At 44.6% G+C, this 11845-nt stretch overlaps 1 protein-coding gene across 3 annotated transcripts in view; it reads right to left on the bottom strand.

The window, feature by feature from the left end:
- LOC117516385 (GRAM domain-containing protein 4-like) overlaps positions 1 to 11845 on the bottom strand; it is a 99569-nt gene that overhangs the window by 14446 nt on the left and 73278 nt on the right. The gene's annotated exons all lie outside the window — the stretch shown is intronic.

Raw genomic sequence — 11845 nt, 5'->3', positions numbered from 1 at the left:
TTTTTGAATAAAATAAGGTTGGATACTTTTCTAATAGACCTCATACATATTACAATGACAATCACAAACACACACACATTTATATAAACACACACAACCACAAACACACACACATTCATATAAACACACACACAACCACAACCACAATCACATAAACACACACATTTCCTGTTCCGGAGCACAGCGGTGTTTTGCTGTATCTGTTAATTTTGGCTCTCTGTTGGGACTGTTTACACAGAGACTGCTACCTGCTGCTTTGGACTTTGAACTAATAGTCTTTTTCAAGACTTTTTTACTTTTTTACCTTTTTATTTATTTTTTTTTTTTTTTTACTTTTTTACTTGACTCTACTGGTGGTCGGCTCTCACTGCGGTATTGTATCACTTCTTGTTCCGGAGCACAGCGGTGTTTTTCTGTATCTGTTAGCTGTTTGATCTGCGCAGTTAGATTGATCTAGTTATCTAGATTACGATTTGTTTCCCAGTGTAATCTTTACGTGCCTTAACTAAAGCACTCCTTCTGCTGAATCACCTCTAAATTATTTACACATTATTCGCTTTGCGTGTTTTTAGGAATCCGCTAGCTTAGCGTAGCTACTAGCTCTTAGCCGATTTAGCATGGCGGCTTCTCCTGTCTCTCCCGCACTTTTCTGCTCTGGGTGTGAAATGTTTAGTTATTCCTCGGCCTCCTTTAGCAGTAATGGTACTTGTAATAAGTGTAGCTTATTCGTAGCTTTGGAGGCCAGGCTGGGCGAATTGGAGACTCGGCTCCGCACCGTGGAAAATTCTACAGCTAGCAAGGCCCCTGTAGTCGGTGCGGACCAAGGTAGCTTAGCCGCCGTTAGTTCCCCCCTGGCAGATCCCGAGCAGCCGGGAAAGCAGGCCGACTGGGTGACTGTGAGGAGGAAGCGTAGCCCTAAACAGAAGCCCCGTGTACACCGCCAACCCGTTCACATCTTTAACCGTTTTTCCCCACTCGACGATACACCCGCCGAGGATCAAACTCTGGTTATTGGCGACTCTGTTTTGAGAAATGTGAAGTTAGCGACACCAGCAACCATAGTCAATTGTCTTCCGGGGGCCAGAGCAGGCGACATTGAAGGAAATTTGAAACTGCTGGCTAAGGCTAAGCGTAAATTTGGTAAGATTGTAATTCACGTCGGCAGTAATGACACCCGGTTACGCCAATCGGAGGTCACTAAAATTAACATTGAATCGGTGTGTAACTTTGCAAAAACAATGTCGGACTCTGTAGTTTTCTCTGGGCCCCTCCCCAATCAGACCGGGAGTGACATGTTTAGCCGCATGTTCTCCTTGAATTGCTGGCTGTCTGAGTGGTGTCCAAAAAATGAGGTGGGCTTCATAGATAATTGGCAAAGCTTCTGGGGAAAACCTGGTCTTGTTAGGAGAGACGGCAGCCATCCCACTTTGGATGGAGCAGCTCTCATTTCTAGAAATCTGGCCAATTTTCTTAAATCCTCCAAACCGTGACTATCCAGGGTTGGGACCAGGAAGCAGAGTTGTAGTCTTACACACCTCTCTGCAGCTTCTCTCCCCCTGCCATCCCCTCATTACCCCATCCCCGTAGAGACGGTGCCTGCTCCCAGACTACCAATAACCAGCAAAAATCTATTTAAGCATAAAAATTCAAAAAGAAAAAATAATATAGCACCTTCAACTGCACCACAGACTAAAACAGTTAAATGTGGTCTATTAAACATTAGGTCTCTCTCTTCTAAGTCCCTGTTGGTAAATGATATAATAATTGATCAACATATTGATTTATTCTGCCTAACAGAAACCTGGTTACAGCAGGATGAATATGTTAGTTTAAATGAGTCAACACCCCCGAGTCACACTAACTGTCAGAATGCTCGTAGCACGGGCCGGGGTGGAGGATTAGCAGCAATCTTCCATTCCAGCTTATTAATTAATCCAAAACCCAGACAGAGCTTTAATTCATTTGAAAGCTTGTCTCTTAGTCTTGTCCATCCAAATTGGAAGTCCCAAAAACCAGTTTTATTTGTTATTATCTATCGTCCACCTGGTCGTTACTGTGAGTTTCTCTGTGAATTTTCAGACCTTTTGTCTGACTTAGTGCTTAGCTCAGATAAGATAATTATAGTGGGCGATTTTAACATCCACACAGATGCTGAGAATGACAGCCTCAACACTGCATTTAATCTATTATTAGACTCTATTGGCTTTGCTCAAAAAGTAAATGAGTCCACCCACCACTTTAATCATATCTTAGATCTTGTTCTGACTTATGGTATGGAAATAGAAGACTTAACAGTATTCCCTGATAACTCCCTTCTGTCTGATCATTTCTTAATAACATTTACATTTACTCTGATGGACTACCCAGCAGTGGGGAATAAGTTTCATTACACTAGAAGTCTTTCAGAAAGCGCTGTAACTAGGTTTAAGGATATGATTCCTTCTTTATGTTCTCTAATGCCATATACCAACACAGTGCAGAGTAGCTACCTAAACTCTGTAAGGGAGATAGAGTATCTCGTCAATAGTTTTACATCCTCATTGAAGACAACTTTGGATGCTGTAGCTCCTCTGAAAAAGAGAGCTTTAAATCAGAAGTGTCTGACTCCGTGGTATAACTCACAAACTCGTAGCTTAAAGCAGATAACCCGTAAGTTGGAGAGGAAATGGCGTCTCACTAATTTAGAAGATCTTCACTTAGCCTGGAAAAAGAGTCTGTTGCTCTATAAAAAAGCCCTTCGTAAAGCTAGGACATCTTTCTACTCATCACTAATTGAAGAAAATAAGAACAACCCCAGGTTTCTTTTCAGCACTGTAGCCAGGCTGACAAAGAGTCAGAGCTCTATTGAGCTGAGTATTCCATTAACTTTAACTAGTAATGACTTCATGACTTTCTTTGCTAACAAAATTTTAACTATTAGAGAAAAAATTACTCATAACCATCCCAAAGACGTATCGTTATCTTTGGCTGCTTTCAGTGATGCCGGTATTGGTTAGACTCTTTCTCTCCGATTGTTCTGTCTGAGTTATTCTCATTAGTTACTTCATCCAAACCATCAACATGTTTATTAGACCCCATTCCTACCAGGCTGCTCAAGGAAGCCCTACCATTATTTAATGCTTCGATCTTAAATATGATCAATCTATCTTTGTTAGTTGGCTATGTACCACAGGCTTTTAAGGTGGCAGTAATTAAACCATTACTTAAAAAGCCATCACTTGACCCAGCTATCTTAGCTAATTATAGGCCAATCTCCAACCTTCCTTTTCTCTCAAAAATTCTTGAAAGGGTAGTTGTAAAACAGCTAACTGATCATCTGCAGAGGAATGGTCTATTTGAAGAGTTTCAGTCAGGTTTTAGAATTCATCATAGTACAGAAACAGCATTAGTGAAGGTTACAAATGATCTTCTTATGGCCTCGGACAGTGGACTCATCTCTGTGCTTGTTCTGTTAGATCTCAGTGCTGCTTTTGATACTGTTGACCATAAAATTTTATTACAGAGATTAGAGCATGCCATAGGTATTAAAGGCACTGCGCTGCGGTGGTTTGAATCATATTTGTCTAATAGATTACAATTTGTTCATGTAAATGGGGAATCTTCTTCACAGACTAAAGTTAATTATGGAGTTCCACAAGGTTCTGTGCTAGGACCAATTTTATTCACTTTATACATGCTTCCCTTAGGCAGTATTATTAGACGGTATTGCTTAAATTTTCATTGTTACGCAGATGATACCCAGCTTTATCTATCCATGAAGCCAGAGGACACACACCAATTAGCTAAACTGCAGGATTGTCTTACAGACATAAAGACATGGATGACCTCTAATTTCCTGCTTTTAAACTCAGATAAAACTGAAGTTATTGTACTTGGCCCCACAAATCTTAGAAACATGGTGTCTAACCAGATCCTTACTCTGGATGGCATTACCCTGACCTCTAGTAATACTGTGAGAAATCTTGGAGTCATTTTTGATCAGGATATGTCATTCAAAGTGCATATTAAACAAATATGTAGGACTGCTTTTTTGCATTTACGCAGTATCTCTAAAATCAGAAAGGTCTTGTCTCAGAGTGATGCTGAAAAACTAATTCATGCATTTATTTCCTCTAGGCTGGACTATTGTAATTCATTATTATCAGGTTGTCCTAAAAGTTCCCTAAAAAGCCTTCAGTTAATTCAAAATGCTGCAGCTAGAGTACTGACGGGGACTAGAAGGAGAGAGCATATCTCACCCATATTGGCCTCTCTTCATTGGCTTCCTGTTAATTCTAGAATAGAATTTAAAATTCTTCTTCTTACTTATAAGGTTTTGAATAATCAGGTCCCATCTTATCTTAGGGACCTCGTAGTACCATATTACCCCAATAGAGCGCTTCGCTCTCAGACTGCAGGCTTACTTGTAGTTCCTAGGGTTTGTAAGAGTAGAATGGGAGGCAGAGCCTTCAGCTTTCAGGCTCCTCTCCTGTGGAACCAGCTCCCAATTCAGATCAGGGAGACAGACACCCTCTCTACTTTTAAGATTAGGCTTAAAACTTTCCTTTTTGCTAAAGCTTATAGTTAGGGCTGGATCAGGTGACCCTGAACCATCCCTTAGTTATGCTGCTACAGACGTAGACTGCTGGGGGGTTCCCATGATGCACTGTTTCTTTTTCTTTTTGCTCTGTATGCACCACTCTGCATTTAATCATTAGTGATCGATCTCTGCTCCCCTCCACAGCATGTCTTTTTCCTGGTTCTCTCCCTCAGCCCCAACCAGTCCCAGCAGAAGACTGCCCCTCCCTGAGCCTGGTTCTGCTGGAGGTTTCTTCCTGTTAAAAGGGAGTTTTTCCTTCCCACTGTAGCCAAGTGCTTGCTCACAGGGGGTCGTTTTGACCGTTGGGGTTTTACATAATTATTGTATGGCCTTGCCTTACAATATAAAGCGCCTTGGGGCAACTGTTTGTTGTGATTTGGCGCTATATAAAAAAAATTGATTGATTGATTGATTTATATAAACACACACAATCACAAACACACACAATCACATAAACATAAACACACACATTTATATAAACACGCTCACAAACACACACACACACATACATTCATATAAACACACACACAGATTCATATAAACACACACAATCACAAACACACACATTCATATAAACACACACAACCACAAACACACACACATTCATATAAACACACACAACCACAAACACACACACACATTCATATAAACACACACACATTTACACAAACACACAAAATCACATAAACACACACATTCATATAAACACACACAATCACATAAATACATTCATATAAACACACACAATCACATAAATACATTCATATAAACACACACATTTACACAAACACACACAATCACACAAACACACACAATCACATAAACACACACACATTTACACAAACACACACAATCACACACAATCACATAAACACACACACAATCACACACACATTTACATAAACACACACACAATCACACAAACACAATCACATAAACACACACACACAATCACACAAACACACACATTCATATAAACACACACGCAATCACACAAACACACACACAATCACACATACATTCATATAAACACACACACACAATCACATAAACACACACATTCACAAACACACAATCACACAAACACACACATCCATGTAAACACACACGCAATCACACAAACACACACACAATCACACAAACAATCACACAAACACACATTCATATAAACACACACATAATCACACAAACACACACATTCTTATAAACACACACGCAATCACACAAACACACACACAATCACATAAACAATCACACAAACACACACACAATCACACAAACACACACACAATCACATAAACAATCACACAAACACACACACAATCACACAAACACACACACAATCACATAAACAATCACACAAACACACACACAATCACACAAACACACACATTCATATAAACACACACACAATCCCACACATTCATATAAACACACACACAATCCCACAAACACACACGCAATCACACAAACACACACACAATCACACAAACACACACACAATCACACAAACATACATTCATATAAACACACACATTCATACGTATAAACACACAATCACAAACACAAACACACACATTCATATAAACACACACAATCACATAAACACAAACACACACATTCATACGTATAAATACACATAATCACATATACACACACATTTATATAAACACACACAATCACATAAACACACACATTTATATAAACACACACAATCACAAACATAAACACACACACACATTTACACAAACACACAATCACATAAACACACACATTCATACGTATAAACACACACAATCACACAAACACACACACACACACATTCATATAAACACACAATCACATAAACACACACACAATCACATACACACATTTATATAAACACACACAATCACAAACATAAACACACACACATTTACACAAACACACACATTCATACGTATAAACACACACAATCACACAAACACACACAATCACATAAACAAACATTCATATAAACACACACACAATCACATAAACACACACACACACACACACACACACAATCACATAAACATGTTGTGTGGGCCGCTGAAGAGGAGGTACTGCTGGCCCACCACCACCAGATGGCGCCCTGTTTGAAGTGCGGGCTTCAAGCAGGAGAGGGCGTCATAGCAACCGGGAGTGACAGCTGTCACTCGTCATCAGCACCAGCTGTCACTCATCCACATCACCACCACAATAAAGGCCGGACTGCAACTCCACCTCCCCGCCGAGAAATCAGCTACCTTGGAGGTAATTTCTCTGCTGACTTAATACTGAACAATAGTCTGAACTCTTTTGCAGCCGCTTTCCTGTGCTGTGCCTTATCTGCTGAATAGGCGTTTGGTGTGATCAGCGACGGCTTCGCTTCACACCCCAACCAGATAAGTGGTTAGGCAGGAGCTGCACGAGTGTGTGATTGGAGGTGGAGGTGCTCCCTCCCAAAAGAACACAGACTGTGGGATTACTGAGTGTGCGTACTCACACTCACCTGTGCTGTTTTGTTCTCTGCCAGCAGTGCCAGGTCTGACAGCTGGAGACGGTGGCCACCTGGGGACTCAGGACTTGGCGGCTCTGGTGTTCTTCAGATCCGTTGGCGGTGAGGGCCGTGTGGGATCCGACTCGGTTCTGGACGGGTGTCTCCTATCCTCGAGCCTGCCCACACGTCACCCAACGTGTAATTGACTGTAGTTCCAAACTTGTTATTGTCTGTATTCCGTTGTGCACAATTTATAACATTAAATTGTTACTGTTTGGCTTATCCATTGCCCGTTCATTTACGCCCCCTGTTGTGGGTCCGTGTTCCTACACTTTCACAACAGGATTTCTCGGCCAGCGTCATGGATCCCGAGGGGCGTCAACCATCGCTTGAACAGCCAATGGAAGAGCGAGGTGCACAGGCGCCAGCAGGAGGTGTGTTAGGTGAGCTGCAGCACATCTTAACCGCTTTTATTGCTTGGTTGGACTTAGTTATCGAGCAGAGCATTGTTCTCAATCGAAGGATGGAGGCTCTCATCGCCCAGGTGGAAACGCATGCCCAGGGCGCTGCTGCAGCACCTCCTCCTGCTGCCCGAATGCCAGAAACAGACGTTCCACTGGTCGTTCAACGAACCCCCCCCACCTTCCCCTGAAGCATACATAAGCCCTCCGGAGCCGTACGGAGGCTGTGTTGAGACGTGCGCGGACTTCTTGATGCAGTGCTCGCTCGTCTTTTCACAGTGTCCCGTCATGTACGCGTCAGACGCTAGCCGGGTGGCTTACGTTATAAATTTGCTTCGAGGAGAGGCACGCGCCTGGGCTACGGCGCTCTGGGAGCAGAATTCACGGCTCCTAACAACATACGCTGGGTTTGTGAGGGAGTTCAGACAGGTGTTCGACCACCCTCATAGAGACCGCTTCAAGCGTGCTGCTGTCGATAAGACAGAGGTGTCGGAGCGCAGCGAAGTATGCAGTCGACTTCCGCATCGCGGCAGCGCGGGCCGGCTGGAATGCTGTTGCGCTCCGCGCCGCCTTTGTAAACGGACTGTCCCTGGTCCTTAAGGAGCACCTGGTGGCGAAGGACGAGCCGCAGGATTTAGACGGGCTTATCGACCTGGTTATATGGTTAGACAACCGATTAACAGAACACCGATGGGAGCGGGACGAAGGGCATCGTCAGGCACAAGCCGTCCCTCTTCCTCCCGGGTCCGAAAGGGAGCTGACTTCCCCACGCTCCACAGCCAGGGTACTCCACGTGACGACAGCTCCCCCTGCTGACGTTGCTATGGAAACGAGCAGGGCCAAAAGGCGATCAGATCAGAGACAAAGGAGGCTGATCCGTGGGGAGTGTTTTCTCTGCAGCTCAACCGAGCACACAGAAAAAATGCCCCAAACGGTCAATACAGCAGCACTCGTCCTCAGAGACTGGGCTAAGAGTGGGTCACAATACCCACGCGGGGAGACACCGAAAATCTGCACGCATCCCAGTCACGATCCTGAGTGGGGATCTAACCCTTCACGCCCCAGCACTGGTGGACACGGGGTCGGAGGGGAATCTGCTGGACAGCAGATGGACAAAGGAGGTTGGGCTCCCTCTAGTGGCCTTACCGTCACCATTGTCGGTGCGGGCACTAGATGGCACCCTTCTTCCACTAATCACACACCAGACACAGCCAGTGACATTGGTTGAGTCTGGAAATCACAGGGAGGAGATTGTGTTTTATGTAACACCTTCTACCTCCCGAGTGATTTTGGGTTTTCCATGGGTGTTAAAACACAATCCCCAGATTGATTGGCCGTCTGGGGTTGTGGTTCAGTGGAGCGAAACCTGCCATCGGGAGTGTTTAGGATCCTTGGTTCCACCCGGTGTGACAGCTAAGGAGGAGGTTTTAGTCCCCCCCAATCTGGCGGTGGTGCCAGCCGAGTACCATGACCTTGCTGACGTCTTCAGCAAGGATCTGGCACTCACGCTGCCCCCTCACCGTCCGTACGATTGTGCCATTGATTTGATACCGGGCGCTGAGTACCCGTCCAGCAGGCTGTACAACCTCTCACGTCCGGAACGTGAATCAATGGACACCTACATCCGGGACTCGTTAGCTGCCGGGTTGATCCGGAACTCCACCTCCCTGATGGGTGCTGGGTTTTTTTTTTTGTGGGCAAGAAGGACGGCGGACTCCGTCCATGCATTGATTACAGAGGGCTGAACGAGATCACGGTTCGCAACCGATACCCGTTACCTCTGCTGGATTCAGTGTTCACGCCCTTGCATGGAGCCCAAATTTTCACAAAATTGGATCTTAGGAATGCTTATCACCTGGTTCGGATCCGGGAGGGAGACGAGTGGAAGACGGCATTTAACACCCCGTTAGGTCACGCCGTTCGGCCTCACCAATGTGCCCGCGACGTTCCAAGCATTGGTTAATGACGTCTCGCGGGACTTCCTGCATCGGTTTGTCTTCGTATATCTGGACGATATACTCATCTTTTCTCCGGATCCTGAGACCCATGTCAAGCATGTACGTCAGGTCCTGCAGCGGTTGTTGGAGAACCGGCTGTTTGTGAAGGGCGAGAAGGGCGAGTTCCACCGCACTTCTTTGTCCTTCCTGGGGTTCATAATCTCCTCCAACTCCGTCGCCCCTGATCCGGTCAAGGTTGCGGCGGTGAGAGATTGGCCCCAACCAACAAACCGTAGGAAACTGCAACAGTTCCTCGGCTTTGCAAATTTCTACCGGAGGTTCATCAAGGGCTACAGTCAGGTAGTTAGCCCCATGACAGCCCTGACATCCACAAAAGTCCCCTTCACCTGGTCGGATCGGTGCGAAGCCGCGTTTAGGGAGTTGAAACGCCGGTTCTTGACTGCACCAGTTCTGGTGCAGCCCGATCCCAATCGCCAGTTTATAGTTGAAGCGGATGCCTCTGACTCAGGGATAGGAGCCGTGCTATCCCAGAGCGGGGAGTCCGACAAGGTTCTCCACCCATGTGCCTACTTTTCCCGCAGGTTGACCCCGGCTGAAAGGAACTATGACGTCGGCAATCGGGAACTTCTTGCAGTGAAGGAGGCTCTTGAGGAGTGGAGACACCTATTGGAGGGAGCATCGGTATCATTTACGGTTTTCACGGACCATCGGAACCTGGAGTACATTCGGACCGCCAGGCATCTGAACCCCAGGCAAGCCCGCTGGTCACTGTTCTTCGGGCGTTTTGACTTTCGGATCACCTACCGCCCCGGGACGAAGAACCAACAATCTGACGCCCTGTCCCGGGTGCACGAAGAGGAGGTCAAGACCGAGCTGTCAGACCTGACGGAAACCATCATCCCCGAGTCCACTGTCGTGGCCACCCTCACCTGGGACGTGGAGAAGACCATCCGGGAGGCCCTGACACGGAGCCCGGACCTGGGGACAGGTCCGAAGGACAAGTTGTACGTCCCACCAGAGGCCAGGGCTGCGGTCCTAGACTTCTGTCACGGTTCCAAGCTCTCCTGTCATGCAGGAGTGCACAATTTACAACATTAAATTGTTACTGTTTGGCTTATCCATTGTCCGTTCATTTACGCCCCCTGTTGTGGGTCTGTGTTCCTACACTTTCACAACAAAATACACACATTTATATAAACCCACACACAATCACATAAACACAAACACACACGTTCATATAAACACACAATCACATAAACACAAACACACACATTGATATAAACACACACACAATCACATAAACACACACAATCACAAACACACACACACATTCATATAAACACACACACAATCACAAACACACTCATATAAACACACACATTGATATAAACACACACACACACATTCATATAAACACACACACAATCACATAAACACACACACACACATTCATATAAACACACACACAATCACATAAACATACACACTGATATAAACACACACAATCACAAAAACACACACACTGATATAAACACACACATTCATATAAGCACACACAATCACATAAACACACACAATCACATAAACATACACACTGATATAAACACACACAATCACACACACATTCATATAAACACACACACAATCACATAAACACAAACACACACATTGATATAAACACACGCACAATCACATAAACACAAACACACACATTGATATAAACACACACACAATCACATAAACACAAACACACACATTGATATAAACACACACACAATCACATAAACATACACACTGATATAAACACACACAATCACACACACATTCATATAAACACACACACAATCACATAAACACAAACACACACATTCATATAAACACACACACAATCACATAAACACACACAATCACAAACACACACACACACATTCATATAAACACACACAATTGATTGTAGTTTTGAACGTTGTGGCTTCTTTCTTTTCAGTTGGTAAACCTGCTTCTTTTATCCGCTCCTCAAATCCTGTCTTTGTCCTCCTGCTCCACTTCTCATGACTTGAGTAAGTGAAGCAGTGAAAGATCTTTTTCTCCTCACTCGTCCAGTTTACAGTGTCGTCGTTTCATCGATTTCTTTTGGTCCATTGATGATGTTGTTGTTGCTGGAGTCCAGGACCATCCAGCTGACGGCTTCCACAGGAGAGATCTTCCCCGCAGCACTGGGACAAGTTGCACCATTGCTCTCCTCACACACCCTGGTGGCCTCGGTGTGATTTGGGGACCTTTTTATTCCGGGAGACATCTGGCCAGTTCAATTTACCATTTTTAGACTTTTTCATATTTGCTTTGT

Source organism: Thalassophryne amazonica, chromosome 8, assembly GCF_902500255.1.
Source record: "Thalassophryne amazonica chromosome 8, fThaAma1.1, whole genome shotgun sequence".
NCBI lineage: Eukaryota > Metazoa > Chordata > Actinopteri > Batrachoidiformes > Batrachoididae > Thalassophryne > Thalassophryne amazonica.
The sequence above is the reverse complement of the archived record's forward strand: the minus strand, read 5'-3'. Positions and strand labels throughout refer to the sequence as shown.